Below are 17,271 nucleotides of genomic sequence, written 5' to 3' on the forward strand. Positions count from 1 at the left end.
TCATGTGACAATGAAAAATGGCCACATGTGCTTTGGTGTCATGTGTCTTTTTCTATTGTTATACGGTTGTTTTAATCATTGTTAGCAACACCTGCAGTGAAGTAGTAGTGTAGACATAGTAGTGTATAAATCACAGAATCAGTACATGGCGTAGACACTACAGAATTGTTACAAGACAACTTTTGATCATAACAGGTTGCCTAGTTGTGGCATGTATGTAAATCCAACATACCCTATATTCCACTGTCAAATTATTTATAATCACAAACGATATATCTTTATAAACATATAATAGTTCATATTAATACTATACAGTTCTAATATTTGAAACAGTTAATGGTAGAAAATAACATGTCAATGCATTTGTGCTAGAACACATCAAATCAAGCAAAATAAACCTGCATTAAATCTGCAACTTACCATGACTGACAAAACTCCCTATTTTTATGGAGTATTTTATTATGTTTTTTATACATTATAAATGATGTAGTCACCCGGTGACTAGGCTACTAACTGTCCAATGACGGCCCAATCATAATGATTCCCTTTTCAAAATCGCGCTCTGAAGACACCTGCTGGTAGGCTACAACACCTATACATGCAATAAAAGTCGAGTTAAATCGTTTGCAACTTTTAAATAACATCTTATTCAGTGGAGTAGCAGACAATAAAATAAAAGAAGTAAAAGTTAAATAACCAAACGCTCATTTATCACGTGATAATGGAACAGTTGGCTTGTTCGACTTGATGCTTCGCCGCACGATCCGACAGGCGGATGACATCAAAGTACCGCGAGATCGATTCGAAAGCAAACTTTTTGTGGCTTTTCGAATCGCTCTCGCGGTACTTTGATGTCATCCGCCTGTCTGATTTTGTTGCGCAGCGTCAAACCGAACAAGCCTGGTACTCATTATTGCGCACCTGTGTCTATAGCCGAAGCGTCTGAAGCCGTGCCTGTGTAACCTGTCACAGTGGCAAGTTTTGAGAGGTATTTTTCTAAATAAAATGAATTAATAAAGTCATGCTTGAGAAGCACAATTACTCGGAACAGACTTTGCTGAACGACAATTCTAAACATGTAAAGTCAGCGCCATTGTTACAGATAATACGAAGACCTGTTCAGAACAACACTAGACGAAAGGGGCAGTTTGGACATTTTTAAAGGTAAGATGTTTTATTGCTAACAATAGTTGTAATGAATAAAGTTGACCAAATATGGAGCTTTAAACATAAACTCGTTGTATTTGCGTTTGACATATTCATTGTTTTGTAGTCCTATGTACAGCCAAAATTTGTTTTGATAAAAGAGATAGACTAGTATATCGCATGGCTGCTATAAGATTTAAGTAAAATATGCATAAATCCTAGTTGTTTTCGACTAACCGCGGTGTTGCGCAAACCCAGAGCCGTTGAATATGAGGCTGCTGCCGAAATCGCCTGCTTCCACACACTATGTAGTATGCTTAAATGAGTATGAGTCATGAGTATGTCCGAAACCAGAGTATGCAAAAAACAGTAGTCGAAAAATACCCGGATGGTCCACTACTTCTTGAGTGTGGATCGGTTGGAGACTTGTCTATCCCATGATGCCTCGGGACCTGAGCAACGGTCAAATTTCAAAAGTAGTTAAGATAAATGTAGCGGGAAACTTTAAGGCGGACGTCCGTTTTAATGTACGTGCCAATAAATTAATTTCTCGTGACTAAATTATGTTTTTTATCAACGCTCACGTGTAGGTTGTTGTTGATAGCCTACGTCATCGGTTAAAGAGCATACGGGTCACATAAACATAAAACATGGCGGACGCTGTATGTCCGAAACGTATTCATACTACTCCCACTTCCCCCTATATAGAACGTACTGTTTTAACGGCCGATATGTAGGTACTTATTCAAACTCGGTACGTAGTGACGTATGCGATTTCGGACCCTCAAGAGAGTTACGACGCTCGCGTAGACCTCCATTGGGAGAATGGAATATGCAAAAGTAACTCGCGTCATGAAGCCATTGATAGTTTCCTTCATTGCAAAGAATCCCATTCATTTCAGTGTCTCCCGAATGTACTTTCTGTACAGTTGGTGAAAAAACTAAAAAATTTTTATGGTGACATAACTATTTTTACAATTTAACGACTGGCAGATGTAATTAAATGTTACAATTAAACTCAAAGATTTTATATTCATATAACTCCCGAGATAAAAAATATTGGTGTGACATCACAGTATCGAGAGTAGTCTGCTACGTATGGGTTTGAAGCGCTTATCCGTTTGTAAATAATTTGTTTATCTTATTTTAATATAAAAATACATTTATAATACATGTATACATCTTATAAAACGGAAAGTAAAGACAAGAGTGATGTAATTTAGGAAGGTCATACTTGTTTAAAAGCACATGAAGATGAGTGAATAACAATAGGCCTACATTTTGTAGAGTGCATCTGGTTTTGTATGTGTGTGATAGGAAGAATGGAGAGGAGCCCTTTTTATTGTTCCTTTTGCATGCCGGTATGGTCGGCATCTTTTTGACGTGAACTTGATTTGTCTCCGGTAAACGGCTATAAATTGTTTTATGGGAATGATTTATTGTACCTGGCTTCGGTCACTTATAGCGTCCACCTGTACTTGTTTCTCAATGTTTTATCCCAACTATCATCTGCAGCGAGTCCAGGGTGTGCTACCCACATTGCACCTGTCCATTCTTTTAAGAGGTTCTATTATTTGAGAATATTTCAGATATTGGGACCCGAGCAGCTCTTGAGTAAACCAAGTTGTGCCAGATTTGACATATTGACCAACAGGTGTCTCATGTGCCGACAGCCATGAGAAATAGTCAGTCCCAGAGGAGAATGAGAGTCATTCACCACCACACACGTCCACACCTCACTGTGCTTACCAGTGAATCTGAGCTTAATGTGACTGAGGCGTGATAGAGAAATCTAGATGCACAGGTGCATAATAGCTGGCGCTCTAGAGGTATTTTAGTGACATTCACACAAAGCATCCACACAAGACAAATGCGAGCGGTATTGTGTGCGCTAGGTTTTTGTGGTAATCCAAAGGCACAAATAGTACAGTAATGCAATCGTGCTGACTCTTGAGTCATTTCTTAACAACAGCTGCTGCTAGTGCCCAAAACGACTTTTACGTTGATGATGCAATCAGTTTCAACATAAGTTTGTAGTAAAAGTGTAGCACTTTTTTAAACAGTACCACTTGTCCAACAAACATCATCGTCACACTATAGATATTTTTGTGAGACTATAATAGGCCTATACAGAGTCGGCGCCAGACCACGACTAACAGGAGGGCAAGTGGCGCCCAGTGGGGGGGGGCACACAATCAGCATCATTAATACAAAAAGAGTCAAAACTAACACATCTGAGCAAGGGCACACTCGTGCAGGATGCTATTTTCTGTACAAGTGAATAAGAAAAACACAAATTAAACAATATTACCACACACAGTCACAACAAAAACAACAGGTTGACAATTATTACCTATGCTGTGACATAATGCTCATTCACACCTTACTAAAAGTAAATGAAATGCACGTACCTTTTAAAAACGCTGAAGGCGTCGCGTGCGAACATTAAACCTCCTCAAAACTGTGTCCTTCCATTCGCTTGTACATTTTCCTTTTCCAAAGCTAAACCAACTGAGCCTTCCGTTTGTGAAGCATTGAGCATCTGTAACTTTGAACGTATAGAAACATTAATACGCTTCATAAGGAGGCATCATCACAACAACTCTGTGGGGGGGCATGGCCCGCGAGTGCCTCCCCTTGGCTCCGTCCCTGGGCCTATATTTTTGGTTTCTGTTGTTATTTTACAGCATTAAAACCTGTAGTGGTAAGTAAAGTTTAACCGTGGCTCATTTTTGTAAGTGAACCCAAGAGTCCAATGCCAATTTCCGGATCATGTTTTCTTTTGTCTGGACCTTACAACAGTATATTATTTACGTACACTAAACTTGGTACACTAAAACTCACTTAAATTGGTGAGCACAGTTGGTGCGTTCCAAACGGGATATATCGCCCTCCGAAAGGGGCTCTTCATGAAGGTAACACGCTCCTTTTGCCAAGTGAATAAAAACAGACACACTAAGAGATCCAATTGCGTTTTTCCCTCTAGAATTTAATCATCAAGAGCTTTACTCTTCGAAGGGAGTAGGGATGATTACTTTGAAATGGAACACAGGGATGTTGCACTATAGAGGGTACGGACGTCTCATCACTTTACCACATAAACACCAAGTGAGCACGCCGGAGTGCACCCCCGTGGTTGGCAAAACACTCAAGCAAAATGACTGCTTACTATATAGGGAAACGCAATTCCACACAACATTTCAGTGTCAAGGAATACCTGATTCCTTTGGAAGTCCTGAGGATCTCCGTTGAGTCCAGCTGCTTGTAATTTCAGGAAATAGTTACGTGTTTTAGTCCCGGTTTCTTTGTTTCTCCTATTCTCCTCTTAAGAAAAACTAAACAAGAAAACTAAATATTGTTTCACAATAATGTGAAAGAATTTCTTTCCAAAAACAGCTTATTGATGTTACTAATGTTATCACGTTTTTATTTTGTTGGTTAGCTGTTTTAGTTTGATTTATATCTTTATTGAAACAACCAACTGCAGTTTGATTTAACTTGCTTGAAATGCACAATCCAAAAATGATTTCTGAAATTTTGTGTTATGTTTTTGCAAATTAATTCTTCATATAATCAATAATTTCTTCTCCACGACACAAAAAAAAACCCCTCAACAAAATGTATTTAAGGGGGTTTAGATATTAAAATCATGTTTGCCATATATGATTAATGATCCTATTTTGAAGGGAATTTTTTATCTTCAAAGCATCTTCACGTTTTATCTCGCCAATGCATGAGCATCAGCTTCATCGATGCTTTCAGAACAGCGAAATGTAAAATTGAAGCTCACAAATTGCATCAACCCTCAAAACGGCGAAGGTCAAACTGCAAATTGAATCCAATCCCTGTGTTTGTCGTGGTGACTTTATTGAGGCCTGTTACATACAACATAGAGACGCTTCATTATCACATGAGGAGGTGTTGATTATCCTCTGCAGAACAAGCTTTAACAGGCTTCTGCCAGCCATTACAACACTATAGTGCCAACATATGTTCTCATCTGTAGTGTGGCGTTTTGCCGTCTGTCGGCTCTCCTGATTTTGCCAAGTGGTTGATGTCCTCAGGGCAACATCATGTCGACCCTGGGACAACATTTAAATCACCCAATCAGATTTAAGAAAAACATTTACATCTTATTTTAAATTCAATCTTACAACCAGGATTAGGTGCTGCTAGACTTAAATTAAGGTTTGTGGCATATCAGAATCTTTTGTATCATCACGATACATACAAGTGTTTTAAAGGGGTCACAGCCAAAACAAATATTATTGTTTGTTTTAGATGTAATGCAATGTGTATTCATGATTTAAGGTAAAAAATCCTGTATTTTCCACTTACCGTTTATGTTTGTAGCTCCTCTTTGCCCCGCCTCTCTTAAACGCACAGATATTTTACAACACTCATCCCTCTGAAAAGGGAGGTGTGCTATGATTGGCCAGTTAACCAGTGCGTAGTGATTGGTCGAAGACTGCAAGCGTGTGATGGAAATGTAACGTCTCTTACCATATTCAGAAGATCAGGTTACAAAGCAATTGTACTGACAGGTGATAAAATGTCATCGGTACTTTCCTTATCACTTCGAGACCGACTCTGATTCGGAAAATGAAGATGATCACGCAGATACATCACTTTGCCAGTCCGACTTGACCAGGATGTAAAGAATTGGTAAGGTTTTAAAAAATATTTATTATGTTAAAATGTTAAAAACTATAGCTAACTACTTTACCTTTTATATACGAAATTATAAAGATTTTCCATTAGTGATCAACCAGTGTTACGCCATGTCTTGTCGTGACTCAACAAAGACAATTAACCACATTATAAACACAGCATTTTTTTGCCTCTAGTTAGAACACAATTACTGAAAAGAATATTTTTATCGCCTTATGTTGTCTTTTTTCACGTTGCCCGTATCTGCAAATCTAAAGCGCCAGATTGTCCTTGTGAAGTTGTAATGGTTGGAATTGCTCCACTTTTTAACAAAAGCTTTCGTGCACAGCCGGCCTTGATCTTTCCCAGGTTCATGAAGCAATCATCTATGAAATGTGCTGGCCACACTTGAATATTCGGATTGTACTGTTCTGGAACAGTAACAGTGTTGTAAATAAAATGTAACCATTCGTTTCTAGTCGTCTCATCTTTTGGAAAAACAAGCAAAGAGACTTTCTTTTCGCAACAAAACAAACAGCGTCTCCGCGACGATACGATTTTCAAGTGCGTCCACCTTACTTACGTATACATTTGGGCGGTCTTAGTCAAGTCATACCACAAAATGACGTAAATTTGTGTGGTTGTAAGAGGCGTTTAAGGCAGGTCAGGGTGCCTTATAGTTTCACTCACTCAGTTTTCATTCACTTATAGTTAGAATGCATGTTTTGTTCCGAAACTGAATATTTTGCAATTTTACATGTTTAATACATCCATGGGCAGCTTATAACACACCAAAGACACAGAAAAACACGTATTCGCGCCATATGACCCCTATTTCTATAATGTCTACCACAATCACTCTATTGTTGCTTTGGGGTGATATGGGTCTTATATCGCGGTGGGATCTGCAGCAATATTGTGTGGTAGCCTATCTCAGTAATGAGAGTGACCTTTATTTGATTTATATAGATTGTAACTCTTTCCAATTTCAATATGTCAAGTTAAAGTTAATTATGGGTCTTAAAGTTAAAATAATATGGCATCCTTAAATAAATAATTTAATGCTGGTGTTCTTGTTAATTAGCGTTTCAAGTACCATAGCCGCTGGAAACCCATTGTGTTTGTTCAGATCTTCATCATCTTCCATCTTGTTATTTTGTCCCATTTGCAAATGTTGAGGCATCAGAGACAAGCACTGAAACTGTAAACTTGTCCTTGAAGGGATAGCTAACAGAAAATAGTCATCTCATTCCAAGCCTGTGTAATATGACTCTTCTGTGGAACATGAAAGAAGATATTTTGAGAAATGTCTATGTAGTTTTATGTTAATACGATGAAAGTCAATGGGGGCCAATGTTGTTTGGTTATCAGCATTCTACAAAATATCTTCTTTTGTGTTTTGTAGAAGAAAGTCATACAAGTTTGAAATGACATAAGGATAAAATAATGATGAAAATACATTTTACCAACCATATTACTGATGTCTCAAGGTTTATTTTTGTTGAGAAAATCGAGTAGGGTTTGTTATCTTATGTTGTGGTTGAATGCTGGTTTCAAGCAATGGTGGATGATGTGCCAGTGTGCCAGTCAGCCTTCTTAACTAGCTAAAGCAAGACCTGTCTAAGTCTACCAGAAAAGGGGTAACACGATTGACAAGCTGGAATGTCATAATAAACAAAGAATCCAATAGACTTCATATGTTAAAAAGCAAATGAAACAAATTATGTTTTGTCTTACAAAAACATATGAAATGTGTTTTGCCAACGCATTTCATAAATCGCAGCATCAACAAAGAGTTAAAAATAAGTACAACGGTTCACACTAATGATGGCAGGGATCTGACACGCATTGTGAAATGTCACGTCCATAAACCAATAACCTCCTCTGCTGTAGCGGCTTAAAAACGGAAATGAAAAGCATCACCTCAGCATTCCGTGCCGAGATGGTCCCCGCATGGCCTGAAGCGATGAGGCCGTCAACCCTCTGGAGGGAATGATAATATTGAGATTTGGGCAGGTGCGAAATATTGCTGAGATTACATCGAATAATAGAAGAAAAGTGGGCAGATTCACTCCATTTGCTGGAAATAATTTAAGATGGGGATTTGCTGTCAGCTCTGCACCACGGGGCAGATGTTACAATTAATTCTGCTGCCTCAGAAGGTGAAATCTTATTTAAGACCATTGTTTCAAGTCACCAAAGTTATTAAGATTAAGATTCAACCGAATCGTCAGTTATGGTGACCCATACCCGAAATGTGACCTCTGCTTTTAACCCATCCAGTGATTAGTGAGCACACACACAGCAAGTGGTGAACACACGTACACCCGGAGCAGTGGGCAGCTATCACTGCAGCGCCCGGGGAGCATTTAGGGTTAGGTGCCTTGCTCAAGGGCACCGCAATCGTTACCCGCCGACCGTGGGGATCGAACCGGCAACCTTCTGATCACGAGTCCGACTCTCTAATCATTAGGCCACGATTGCACGATTATCCAGGCAGATGGAGGCTAATGCAAGTTGCGCAGACTTTTTATTTTTTTTGGTGGAAGTTATAAATATCCTGATTTCTGTGTAATTGATCCTTTGCTAAGCTTTGCTCTCCTTGGTTACTATTGATAAGTTACAGAAGCTGTACTGAACAGGAATTAGTTGGAGATATCTGTAAATAGTTAATTTCAGTTTATTTCAACTGTTAATATCTGAATCAAGTCAATGTTTATCAGTTAATTGTGTCTTAAAAATCCTCAATTGACTATATAAAAGGATTGTCACATCAGTGCCATAGAATTAACAGCTTTTGGTTCCCCAAAGAACAAGCAACCATTTGCTCAAAGGTCTTTCTGATTTTAGGCCTAATGGTTCTTTGTTAGGACAGGTTAAAAATATTGCTTCCCAATTTTTCAAAACTATATCATTTCGAGAGTCCCTGTGCTTTGTTAATATTATCTGCAACTCGCTTCTCGTCCTGAAGATGTCGCCATTTTCGCTTATCTTTACAACAGAGGAACACGGTGGATAGCTTAGAAAAAAAGGTTTTTGTGGAGCTGTTTTGAAAACTTGTATTTCTTAAACATGTTTCAGGTTGTTAATGTTATTGTTAATGTAAATGTGTAGGCTATTTCAACTGTATAAGTTGTAGGGGTCTAGTAACTAGCAAATATATTTAAATAGGCCTATGAATTCTGCATCTTCACATTGCAAAAATGAATTTCTTACTAAGCATTTTTGTCTTGTTTTCTAGTAAAAAAAATCTTTAAATACATTTTCTTGACAATGAAAGCGATAGATATTTTGTCTTCGTTTTATGCAAGAAAATAAGAGATTGAAGTAAGTTTGTTTAAAACAAGCAAAAAATCTGCCAATGAGTTAAGATAAATAACCTTAAATTAGCTACTTATGAAAAAGGTACATTTAAATTCAAGATTATTTTCCTTACCCCATTGGCAGATTTTTGTTTGCTTTTTTTAAACCAAAATTGATCTAATTCTTATATTTTCGTTCATACAATCAAGTATTGTGAAGCAGCCTTTTAAGAGTCTTTTTACTGTCATGATGGTGTAAACATCTTAAGAGAATCCTTTTGACAAAATTAGAAAAAGTGTTCAATTGTCTTTTATTTTGGCTGCACTGTTGGATAGATATCCAAAAACATTTTTATGACGCACAAAATATATATTTTTAAAAAGGTCTGATCAAATATAACCCCAGCTCAATGATTCAAAGCCTGACAAGAAGATGCTCCTGTTTGGGGAGCGTCCTGATTTAAGAGCAGAATTTCACTTGCTGAAATAAACTGGCATGTCAGGCCCTATCAGCACATTTTTTGGGAAACCATGTGATTATCATATGGCAGTAAAGTGGTTTGCTTAGAATGAGGTCTCAACAGAAATTGAAAAGCCGTTGTGAGGTATGGAGGCCATTATAACACTCTGGGCTTTTGTGATCTGCCTAAGGGTTAGACCTCTAAAATTCTGAGAAAAATTGTCTTCAAATGCTTCTGCTCACTTTGATAAGCCGAAGGAGGTGTTCGCCTGGCATAAAATCAATAATCCATTGTTCAAACATTCTTTCACCTGTTATAAATGCAGACCGAGGTTGAAAACGACTATATTGATTTGTTCGCCGTGTTTTCCTTTGGAATTTGACTGGCATGCTTCTTATTACCCTTCACTCTTAATCCCAGAATTTTGTGGCTGATCGGACAGTTGCCTTTATTGTTTTTGTGGAAAGTGAATTTGCATTTGATTTTCTTAAAGCGTTTTTTGTCAATTATTCCCAAAGGCAGTTTAGCAGCGGCTCATTTACGCTTCAAACATGGAGCCGTGTATCCCTTGAAACAAACAAATTGACGTTTTTGGAAGTTACAAATTGTTTAATTAAATATTTAAAGGGTTCTTACATGTCTGGTTAATTTCCTAAATAGTAGGGATTAAGACTTTAGTGGTACCAACAGTGGTCACAAAAAATATTTTGTCCCTTAGCCAGACTTGATGTGAATACATCATTGCATTAGATGACAAAATATACAATTAAAAGATTAAGTAAAACATTTTATGTTTGATGATAACACACTAAGCTCTAGACTATTAATACATACTATTGGAAGTAAATGCAAAAATAGTGTAGCACAGATTTCAGTGCAATAGAACTCAATGGGGGCCAAGGCAATTTGGTTAGCAATGATTTTCCTTTTGATCGGTGCTTTTGTGTTCTGCAGAAGTAAGAAAGTGTCACAAGTCAGCAATGACATGAGTGTCATTGGTTTAAAATCAATGCAAAGTGGCTTGGAAAGGTGTTGTGTCACTGGCTTGCAGACTCTTGGTTTGTTTGACATATCCATTTTACCCAATACAAATTTAATGCATGCATTTTTAATATGATTTTGTCATTTATATTGGAAATGGAGTTTTGAAGAATTATGGAATGTCACCGTGTTTTGCTTTTTATGAATTTTGAAGTACAAAATAACAGCGTTGTAAGTACGTTAATGTCCATGAGATGGCGCCGTAACCATATAGGTGATAAATATAAAGCCTGAATATGCATGTTTCCAAATCACAGATCCCCAAATTTAGTCTTTGTGAATAGCTTAAAATAGCATTAAGGTCTATGATTTTGGGGAATTTATATCTCCAGGTTGTGTAGAATCATTTAGAAGCCGTTTTTAACCTAAATGAAAACATAATTGTGTGATATTATGTTTAAATGTATAGCTCATATAGAATATGGCTTAATTTAATTTCATCTTCCACCTCATATACAATATGGCTTAATTTAATTTCATCTTCCACCTTCAGAAATGTCACATATATAATCAAATACGGAACAGCAATTAATAAATACGCAATTACAGAAAATCTATCAAATTGAATCTTTTGCAGTTATAAAAATGTCACTGCAGGGTGTTAATTAATTATAAATTGCTTTTTTACAGTACGGCATAATTTCACTGATTATTGAAGCTTATTGAAGTGGATCTTTCTCCTTCTGTAACCTTTAGGATAATGGAAAAGGTGTGCATTAATGAACAATCTAATATGGCAAATGAATGAATAAATAAGGAACTATGGAACTGTTGAATTCACTTTAGAAGTTACGTAAGCGATGTATAGCTTTACAAGGTGCACTCAGATGAAAGACATCCAGTACTGGATTAATGAAAGAGTCAAGTCTTTTAACTGCAGAATAGACGGTTCAAAGCCTAACACACACACATTATACCATATAATTCCATTATACACACACAACCGTGCCCTTCATTCAAACAATTCCAGCTCTGTATCAACTTTTTAAAGTTCAAGTGTATTTTTAAAGAAGAATCGCTTGAACAAACCAAACTTTGCAGACTTTGGGTTTACAACACAAATCCACACGCCCTGAGCGAAGCCGCTATTAAATTTACAGCTCCACTTCGCACATTTTTGTGAGCTTTTCACCACGTCCCCCAGCAACACTGATCCGAGATCTGGTCTCCGGTTTCCACGTAATGTGTCAGATTGGAATTACCATCCAGCTGGGTTGCCCAGACCATTTCTGAGGTACACACACTCTGTACAGGAATCCTGACAGAAAGCCAAATACCTTTTCTGAACATTTATCTTTCTGTCTTATAGTTATATCCCATCTGACTCGCCTGACACCTTATGTTTGCAGTGTAGGATTTATATCTTTATAAAGCTGCATTGCTTTAACGCCTCTGGTTTTCTTTCACCACTATACAGCCCAGAGAATGAGAAGATTTATGGGGATTGGTTAAAATTTTCCTTTTTTTCAAACTGAGTTAGTATTGACCTTAGCAGGCATGGATTACAGATCGGGCCAATGGAACTAAAGCCCCGGGCCATTTGATTGTAAGAGGTCTTCAGATGAGAGACCCGCGGTGACCTGACACCTGGAAACAAGCCACTGCAGCTGTACAGTTGATATACAAACCTGGCATTTTCCAAACGGAAGTGAGCTTCCCTATGCCCTTCTCCCTTCGAAGGGCTGAGCCCTTGAAGTGAACTGTTTGAAGGGTCTATGGCATTACTGTCTCTCGTGGATGCGTTTTGAACTCCCTTCACAAAGGGAATGACTGGCCAAATGTAACCTTGACAACACCGCATGTGCACTTTAAATCCAGCGCTCGTTTGTTGGAAACAAACAACATTTTTAATACTTCTTGTAGTTGTAATTATGGCTTATTTCACCTTGTTTTTTCACTACACTTTGTATTAATTAAGGATGTATATGATACAGGAAACCTATAAACAATTAGCTATTTTATAAACATATCAGTGTTTCCCCTACCATTACCTTAGGGGGGCGCTGCGCCCCTCCAACGGCACCACCCGCCCCCCCTTGAAGGTCAAATTAATCTTATTTTATATATAGCGCCAGATAACAGGAGTAGAGAAGAGCGTTTAAGGTTACCTTTCCTACAGAACATGTCTATACCTTTTTTATTTTAGAAAACAAACTAAATAGCATTATGGTCTTTTATCTTATTTATACGGCGGCATGTCATTTCAGTCTCTACGTTTACATTTCTCCTTTGGTCTCTGTATCGAGTTCCAGTCCGATGCGTGCGCACACACAGACACGTGCGCTCCGCTCAAGCACTGGTAAACACACTCCGACCAGTGGACAGAGAGCGCGTGTCTGACAATATTTCGTGTCAAACACCGGAAAAGCAAGCAGATAAAAATATTTGCGTTTTTAAAACGCTCCCAGGGTGGTGAATATTGCTAAGTAAAGAAAGGACGCACGCCCTGCTCCTGACAAGCAGCAACAGTCCAGTCACCACTGGATGACAGGTTTTCGCCCAGCTTGGCTTCGTTCCATCCGCACCGCTAGACAGAATGAACCCTTTACATCTTCGGACTATTTCTGTAGTTTAAATGGAGCAGCGCGTCTACATAACTGATCTGTACACACTGAGGGAAATTTATATTGACTATATTTGGCCGATATCTTTAATATCTTCATATAGCGCCAAACGCATTTCATTTGAACCTTTTCTGCTCCGTAAATGCTGCTTCTCTCGCCAAAGACGCGTCGCATATAGAGACCTGCAGACACCAAGATCAGGTAAATTAATGGACACTTTTACTGTAACGCTTAAGTAAACGAAATGCAGCAGTAATGAAGTATTTTAGGCTGTCAGTCAGTTTACTGTATTCATAAACCAAAGTAGGACCTTAAAAACCATATTCTAGGTACTCTTTAATTTGTTAGTTTCACATTATATCAACTTATTTACTTACTTTTTTAATAATGTACATCTGGCTTTCTCCTTACATCCTCATGTGCCACCCAAATTTCTTTTCTGATCAATAGTCAACAGGCATTGTTGATGTTTAAGTGTTCTATTATTATACTTCTATTAAAGTCCCAGTGAAATCAAAAATGACAATTCTTATTTTTTCATGTAATATTGCAGCCTTTATTGTAAATAGTTTATCAAGGTGGGTCTTTTTCTTTTTTTAAATTGTGTGCCCTCATCTTCAATTAAAATCTGAAAATGTACTTCCGCCCTGTAATCACTTTCCATCTCAAATGTAGATTAGACTGCTTGGGCGGAGCATCCGTTAACTCCTCCCCTTCAACTGTCAGTCTTCTGCTAGTTTCATTTAAAATGCAACGGCTGATTTTATACATCCAATCAATTCGCAGTAAAAAATGCAAGCCACGGCCACACCTTTTATCCTTTGAAATTGCTTTTCACTCGGAAATGCATCAAAATTCCGATGTGAAAACTATAGCAAATATTGGTTCACAGGGACTTTAAAGTAAATATTAAAAGGTCTACTTTCAGTCTATCGCAGTAAAAGTTGTGTTGTTTCCAGGTGGACTGTTAAAGAACATGACACGCATGTCTCCCTGAAATACTGTAGAATTCAATCAATCTGCCAAAGTGATTCCACTTTAAATATATAGTTCTACACTTAAAGCATGCACCAATTTTGTACACGTCTATTTGATGTATGCATTTACATCTGCAAGATTAATCTGAGACGTTTCCATTCAAATGTCATGTAGACATCTTTAAGATGTCTGTAAAATGTTTATGATTTAGAATGTATGTAAAACTGCTTCTTTTCTAAGGCGTTTATCAGATGTTCAACAGACGTACCTGTGCTATCTGAGTGCAGTTTATACTTATATTTATTAAGGCATATCTTTGAGGAAAAAATCCAAAACTTTTACCACCAGTCAATTTCTCGCTTAATGTCAATAGAGGCTATTGTTGGACTGTGGAGGTTTGTTTCAAACTCAACTTAGACGTGCCAGCTGTCACAAGTCATTAGTGCACTACGGATGTCTGGGATGGGAGTGTCTTGGGTCTCTACGGTGACTCCCACCTGAACTAGCTTTAATCATGTCACATGCTTTCTGCCCTTTTTTAGCAGGTATGCAGGGAATTCTAGTCTGTCTGTCATAACAGATAACAGCTCTGCATTCTGTGTGCTTGTCATGGCAGTCATTCACACAACCAGTCGACCGTATTCAAATATATTTGTGCATTACGGTTGAAGCTACTTCTGTGTATTGCATCATTCAAACACAAATTTACTCGCACTGACATTGAGATTATGTGATAACATCGCACCAATGCCGTATTTTGACAGAATCTTTGCAAAGTTGCATTGTATTACTGTCCTGGGCAAGACAGTGACGGCGGGAGAAAATTGACATTTGCAAACTAAATTTAGGTGGGTTATGGGGTGTAAAACGCGAGCCGTGATGCTTTCCTGTAAATTACCCGCTCTGCGCATGCGGCACTCTGAATAATACAAAATATTTCTATGTGAATGGCCCCAAAGTGGCTCAATGTGGTACTTAAAGACATTAAAAATCTAAAATTAATGCACAGCAGTTCTTACTTTAATGGGGCACCAAAGCTGATACTTGGAGATAGTTCAACCAAAAAAGAAAATGTATTTCTTTTTTTCATCCTCATGTCATTCCAAAGCTGTTTGATGTTCATTCTTCTGCAGAACACAAAATGAGATATTTTGAAGAATGTTGTCAGCACTGATCCCCATTGACTTCCATTTTATGGACACAAAACCACTGGGACATTTTTCAAAATATATTTGTTGTTCCAGAGAAAGAGTCCTACTGTATTCAGGATTTGAACAACATGAGGGTAAATAACTGATGACTGAATTTTAATTTTGAGGTTTCCTTCAAGCTCCTCCCACAAACCCCATCACTATAAATTAATTGGCCTGTTTATGCATGTCCTTTGAATACTCGCGTTTATATTTCGATGAGAAACGAGTCTTTTATTTGGTCATTTTACGCATCGCTTGCTGTCGAACATATTGTAAATGCTGAAATATTGTAAGGCTTTGTAATATTGCAAAGGCGTTTTGTGTCACCATTCACACCCGTTTTGATTTTATTCACACAAGACAGATGATGATACTCGGTGCAAACATGCCCACAGACGTCTCGCATCATTAATTGAGGAAAGTTCCAGCGATTTATCTGAACTTCAATTTCTCTTCTCGCTTGAGTGTACTTCAAAGAGGGAAAAGACAGTCGTACATCTGTTATTCTCCAGCGCATTGAATCCATTTAGCGAGACAAACCGTCGACGGTCTGGCTTTTCACTGGATTAAACACATTCTCGCAAATAAGGGGCGTGATTTCGAGCAGAAAAAATACAATTATTCACACGGTCAGGTCTTTGTGTAACACCTGCACATTCTAAAAGGCGCAGGTAGCTTCACAACTGTATGAAGATGCGAAAATTATGCCGTCTGAATAGAAATGTAACCCAAGCTTGCCGCTAGCCGAAAAGATGATACGCTTGCAAATGTGGCACCCTCGAGCAGGCACCGTAGATCTCGCCAGATTGTAACCGAAAAGTTAAACTTCAGAAACATTGCAGCAGCAGCCATCTGGACGGACCAGAAACAGTCTTACTATAATTACTGCCGTGAGACGGTAATGGGGCCTGCTATTCCCACAACCGCCCACAAGAAACTGCTCATCCTCTCCTTGTTGTGAATTTCTTGAAATTACAACATACCCAAAAGAGATTCAAGCTGTTTTAATGCTGCTTCTATGGTACACCTACACGCTCAGCCCACGCGTTTACTCAAGCGGTGAGAAACTGTAGCTCTGACGCCCTTCCAGTTAAATGCTTCTTCTTCGCACCTGACGCTCAGAAACGCATACAGCCTGAAAAAGAGATTCGTCTGGAATAAAATATAGCCTAAAAAATACCCTAGAGGTTTATACTGAGGTTTTGAGCCACGTTTGTTTGGTTTGCGTAACATAGAAGATGCTGCAAGAAGGCAGAATAGATTCAGTTTCACCTTATGACATCCCACAATCCTTTGCATGCAAAAATTGGCTGCAAATGTTTTCTGTAGTGAGAGTTTACACAAGACAGAGGCGCATGCGAGAGAAAGCTTTTCGTATTTGGGCTTATTTATCGATCAATATGTCAGGTATAACGTTAAAAAGGCGTTTTTTCTACATCTGTTATTTTATAAACCTTCTAAAAATGTTATGAAAATGACATTTAAAAACATGACAAAGCGTAGTGGGCAGTTGAATTACCACTTCGAGGTCTTTTGTTGGTTCCGTTCCCCTCTCTCAACCATGTAGTTTGTTGTTTTCACATTCCCCTCTATTCAATAAATACAAAATCATGACAAAAAAACACACAAAAATCGTTTCTCACATTGTCAGTTGAAGGTTAAAAAGCAGTCGGAAATAAAAAAATTGTAACGTAATGGCAATGTTAGCGGAATGTCTTTATCTTATTTCTTTGTAAGCAGGGTATAATGTTCTGTTGTTGACCGACACAGGCACAACAGTTTTGGAAACAAGGGCCACGTCCCCCACCCAGACTCTGGCTAGTTCTGAAAATACAGAACCGATCAGCTGCGGATGGAGATTAGTTCTGACATCCGCAGGATCTGTTTGATTTGTACACGCATTAATGCAAATGCTGGCAGAATGCCACTGGGGGAA

At 38.2% G+C, this 17,271-nt stretch overlaps 1 protein-coding gene across 4 annotated transcripts in view; it reads left to right on the plus strand.

Annotated features, from left to right (window-relative positions):
• Positions 1-17,271, plus strand: part of dag1 (dystroglycan 1) — a 363,385-nt gene that overhangs the window by 89,250 nt on the left and 256,864 nt on the right. The window contains exon 1 of one of the 4 annotated variants that reach the window (XM_056759080.1): positions 970-1,164. The exons of the other annotated variants lie outside the window; for them this stretch is intronic. The gene's annotated coding sequence lies outside the window, so the exon portion shown is untranslated. Of the gene's footprint in view, positions 1-969; positions 1,165-17,271 lie in introns of those variants that run through there. 4 annotated transcript variants of the gene reach the window in all.

Source organism: Triplophysa dalaica, chromosome 10, assembly GCF_015846415.1.
Source record: "Triplophysa dalaica isolate WHDGS20190420 chromosome 10, ASM1584641v1, whole genome shotgun sequence".
NCBI lineage: Eukaryota > Metazoa > Chordata > Actinopteri > Cypriniformes > Nemacheilidae > Triplophysa > Triplophysa dalaica.